Source organism: Mus caroli, chromosome 3 (genome assembly GCF_900094665.2).
Source record: "Mus caroli chromosome 3, CAROLI_EIJ_v1.1, whole genome shotgun sequence".
In the NCBI taxonomy this organism is placed as follows: Eukaryota; Metazoa; Chordata; class Mammalia; order Rodentia; family Muridae; genus Mus; species Mus caroli.
Window position 1 is genome coordinate 86,555,797 of NC_034572.1, and position 5,702 is coordinate 86,561,498.

Sequence of the window (5,702 nt, forward strand, 5' to 3'; positions counted from 1 at the left end):
GTGAGCACTCCACAGTCTCAGTCATAGTGTCAGACCTTGAGGGCCTCCCCTTGAGCTGGATCCCACTTTGGGCCTGTTGCTGGACGTCCTTTCCCTCAGACTCTTCTCCATTTTTGTCTCTACATTTCTTCCAGTCAGGAACAATTATAGGTCAGAGTTTTTTTGGGGTTATTGGATAATTTCTTCATTTACTTTTCAAATGCTATTCCCTTTCCTAGTTTCCACTCTGAAAATCCCCTACACCCTCCCCCTCCCTCTGCTCTCAAATCCACCCACTCCCTCTTCTTTGCCTTGGCATTCCCCTATACTGGAGCACAGAATCTTCACAAGACCAAGTTTTTGACTGTGGGATGGCCCCATCTCTCCACTTGATGCCCTGTCTTTCTGCTGGAGGTGGCCTCTACAAGTTCCCTCTCCCCACTGTAGGACATTTCATCTATGGTCCCTCCCTTAGAGTCCTGGGAGTCTCTCACCTCCTGGGTCTCTGGTATATTCTGGAACCCCTCCTCCCCAGCCTCCTACCTCCTGAGATTACCCGTTTCCACTCTTTCTGCTTGTACTCAAGACTTCAGTCCTATTTCCCCACAAATACCTGATAATGTTTCTCTCTTCCACTCTGTCCTCTTTTCCACCCAGGTCCCTCCCTCCCTCCTGTGATTGCTCTCTTCTTCCTGCCAAGTCTTATTAAGGCAGCCTCACTTGGGCCCTTTGGCTTGTTAACCTTTTTGAGTTCTATAGACTGTATCCTGGGTATTCTGTATTTTTTGGCTAATATCCACTTATTAGTGAGTACATACCATGTATGTCCTTTTGGGTCTGAGTTACCTCACTCACTATATTTTCTAGTTCCATCCATTTGCCTGCAAAACTCAGGATGTCCTCGTTCTTAATAGCTGAGTAGTATTCCATTCTGCATCCATTCTTCTGTTGTGGGACATCTGAGCTGTTGCCAGCTTCTGGCTGTCACAAACAAGGCCACTATGAACATAGTGGACCATGTGTGCCTGTGGCATGGTGGGGGGGGGCATCATTTGTGTATATGTCCAAGAGTGGTATAACTGGTTCTTCAGGTAGATCTATTTCCAATTTTCTGAGGAATCTCCAGATTGTTTTCCAGAGTCATTGTGTAGCTGTCCAGCAGTCTTGGAAAACTGGGTTAACCTGAAAGGGGGCGGTGGAGGGGGGGTAGGCTGGAAATGAAAAAGGACAGGGATGAGAGAAGGAAGAAGCCAGGACAAAGGTTCTGATCCTGGGTCAAAGTTTAAAATTCAGCACTGTATTTATATAGGAAGAGCTCGCAGACCCATCCTGTGTTTCAGCTGGATTGTGTTGCAAAGCAAGCTCAGCAGGCAATCTACTCCTGTAGGAAATTACAAGAGCAGCAAAGCAGAAGACTCCACATGGGTCTTAAGGTCCAACTGTGGCAAGCACTTAAGGTCTATTTAGCCTGCTCAAGGCTGGGGGAAGGACACATGGTTGTACCAGTTTGCAATCCCACTAGCAATGGAGGAGTGTTCCTCTTTCTCCACATCATTGTCAACAAGTGCTGTCACCTGAGGTTTTGATCTTAGCCATTTTGATTGCAGTGATGTGGAATCTCAGGGTCGTTTTTTGGCTTGCATTTCCCTGATCACCAAGGACTTTGTACATTTCTTTAAGTGCTTTTCTGCAATTTGAGATTCATCTGTTGTGAATCCTCTCTTTAGTTCTATTCCCTATTTTTTGGTTGGTTGTTTGGTGTTTTAGTGGTTAGCTTCTTGAGTTGGTTATATATTTTGGTTATTAGCCCTTTATCACATCTGGGGTTGGTGAAGATATTCTTTTTCCATCTGTATGTTGTCAATTTGTCCTATTGACTATGTCCTTTGCAGTACAGAAGCTTTACAGTTTCATGAGGTCCATTTATCAATTTTTTATCTTACAGCATGAGCCATTAGAGTTGTGTTTAGGACATTTCCCCCTGTGTCAATGAGTTCAAGACTCTTTCCTACTTTCTCCTCTATTAGATTAAGTGTATCTAGTTTTATGTTGAGGTCCTTGATCTACTTGGACTTGAGCTTTGTGCAAGATGACAAATATGAATCTATTTTCATTTTCCTGCATACAAACTGCCAGTTAGACCATCACCATTTATTGACAATGCTTTCTTTATTCTGTTGTATATTATTTGCTTCTTTATTCAAGATAAAGTGTCCATAAGTATGTGGTTTTATTTCTGATTCTTCAATTCTATTTCACTGATCAACGTGTTGGTCTTTGTACCAATACCATACAGTTTTTTATCACTGTTGCTTTGTAGTAGAGCTTGAGGTCAAGGATGGTATTCCTCCAGCAGTTCTTTTATTGATAAGAATTGCTTTTGCTCTTCTGGATTTTTTGCCTTTCCAGATGAATTTGAGAATTGTTCTTTCCATGTCTTTGAAGAATTGTGTTGGAATTTTGATGGGGATTGCATTGAATCTGTAGATTGCCTTTGGTAGGATGGCCATTTCTAGTATGTTAATTCTGACAATCCATGAGCATGGGATATCTCTTCAATTTTCTGAAATCTACTTTAATTTCTTTCTTGAGAGATTTGAAGTAATTGCCATACAGAACTTTCACTTGTTTGGTTAGAGCTACCCCAAGGTATTTTATATTATTTCTGGCTATTTTGAAGGGAGTTGTTCCCACTTTCTTTCTCAGTCTATTGATCATTTGTATAAAGAAAGACTACTGATTTATTGGAGTTGCTGAAGTTGTTTATCAGCTGTAGATGTTCTCTTCTAGAATTTTTGGGGTTGCTTATGTATACTATCCTATCATCTGTAAATGTGATACCTTTACTTCTTCTTTGCCAAGCTGTATCCTCTTGATCTTTTTTTGTTCTCTTATGGTTCTATCTAGAACTTGAGTACTATATGGAAGAGATATGGGGTGAGTGAACATCCTTATCTTGTCCCTGCTTATTGTTTGGTTGTGTGAGACATACTTTATTTCATTCTGCATGCTCACAGTCAGCTAGTGGATGGATCACAGGGCTCCCAATGGAGGAGCTAGAGAAAGTACCCAAGGAGCTAAAGGGGTCTGCAACCCTATAGGTGGAACAACATTATGAACTAACCAGTACCACGGAGCTCTTGACTCCAGCTGCATATTTTTCAAAAGATGGCCTAGTCGGCCATCACTGGAAAGAGAGGCCCATTGGACATGCAAACTTTATATGCCCCAGTACAGGGGAACGCCAGGGCCAAAAAAATGGCAATGGGTGGGTAGGGAAGTTGGGGGGAGGGTATGGGGGACTTTTGGGATAGCATTGGAAATGTAATTGAGGAAAATATGTAATAAAAATATAAAAAAAAACACTCTCTCATTTAGCCCCAGCAACTTAATGGACTATTTTCTTAGTCCATTAATTCACTCATAATAGGCTGATTTTTTGACTTATGTAGTATGAGTAGTGCTGAAATATAAATATATATGCAAGCAGTCTATTGTATAATCTTTTTATATTTTTAATATACTAATTGATGTTCTTCAGTTAAATGCTAGATCTGTTTTTGTGATATTTCTTTGAAGGAAACTTCACATTGATTTCTATAATTGATGGATTACTCGACTCTCCAAAGTGAGAAATTTTGTGTTTATTTTACTCAAACCCTTGTGAAGACTTGTTATTATTTTGATGGTACTCAATTAACATTTTAATTGATTCTTTGAGAATTTCATACTATGCATTTTCTTCACAGTCCACCAACTCCCTATATTCACTTACTGTGTTTTCCCTCCTCACTCCTGCCAAATTTAAGGTTTTTTTATTTTTGTTCTTTGACTCTAGAAAGTCCAGTTTGCATTGTTCAGTTACTCTCAAGAGTGAGGTCCACTCTGGAGTGCAGTCATAGTAAGGGTTGTATCATCGAAGAAAAGTGACACTCCTCTCAGAAGCTACCCACTGTCAAGCGTTCCTTAACTAGTAGTGGATTTCATACCTCCCTTCTTTCCCACAATAATTTTTTTTTCTGGTTTGAGCTTTCACAAGACTTCTGCACACTGTCTCATAGTGTGTTCACTGTTTAATTAACAAGTTATGTGGAGAAAATATCAATTTCTACCATTGTCTCTTAGAAGCCTTCTGCCAACTCTTCCATGAGGGTAATGCTAAGTACAGACAAGTCTCTTATTTTCTGTTTCCTTGAAGAGTTGAGGGTCTCTTTGCTCATAATCTACTACAAGGGGCTCTTTTTGATGAGAAAGAACTGGTGTATTAATATTCATATAGCAATAAGTTATTAGGAAATTTTTGTTCATTTATCCATTTAGCAGTATTGTCTTATGCCACAAGGCCTAGGAACTAGCTAACCACAGTTTCTTGGCCTGTTTACCAGTGCCAAGTATGCATTTCATTTTATTGAGGAAGGCCTGAAGTCCAAACAGAAAGTGGCTGGCTACTCCCATACTGTTGTGCTACTGTCATGCCAGTGTGTATATCTTGTCAAGTAATCATTTTAGTAACAGGTGAGTTCTCTTGCACTGGCCAAAGGATTTAGAGTGAAGACTCCTCTATAGACCACAGAACCAAATGTATCTTGGTAGTCAGTTAAAAATGTTTGTGTGTGTGTGTGTGTGTGTGTGTCCAGGAGTGGCAAGCCTGAACCATAGGTTACTTCTAATCACTGCCTCTTGAAGACTTTTCATAATGAATTTCATAGTGATTGTACAATTTACACAACCACCACCAGTAAATAATGGTTCCTTTATTCCTATCCACATTAGTCTTTGTTGACATTTGATATTTTTAATAGTGATTCTGCGTAGAGTGAGATGGAATTTTAAACTAATTTAAAGTTGGGTTGCTGAAAGATTAATGATGCCAAACCCTTTTAAAAGTATTTGCCTCTCATTCCAATTCCTTTGTTTGATTCAGTTTTTTTGTTTCATTAACAATATTTTAATTTCCTTTTAAAATTATATTTAATTATATTTTAGTTGTAACAGAATACCATTACTCTCTACATTCCTTATTTCCCTTCAGATCCTCCTCATCTCTCCATAGTATACCTCCCATGTCTGACCCACTCTTAAATTAATAACTTCTTTTTCTTTACCCTTGTTTCATGTTTCATGTGTGTGTGCGTGTGCGTGTGTATAAAAATACTTATAAGTGTAACTAGGTAAGTCATATATATATATATGTATATATATATATATACATATACATATATATATGTGTGTGTGTGTATATATATATATGTATATATGTGTATATATATATGTATGTATATGTATATATATATATGGTTTCAATTCTGAGCCTTAATTGAACAATGAATTTGAGTGCTCATCCATGCAACCTGCTAATTTTTCTTCTCCTAGTAGTTATTAGTTGGCTGTAGTTTTTTTTGTCTTAGGTTGGTATCCCATTAAACATCATCCCCTTCTCCTTAATATCTCCACAGATACTTCTATTGTTCAGTCTCATTTTTTGCAGCCATTTCTAGGAGAGAATGATTTACTGAAGACTTCCTGTTATTCAGGCTTTGACAACCTTTTAGTCCCCTCTTTGATGATGTTCCCAGAACTATATATACAAGTATCAACATGTATCCATTGGTATTGGAGTCCTCACTATTTATTGGTCTCTGAATTGTGTCCAGTTGTGGTTTACTGTGGTTTCTTTCTTTCTTTCTCTCTCTCTCTCTCTCTCTCTCTCTCTCTCTCTCTCT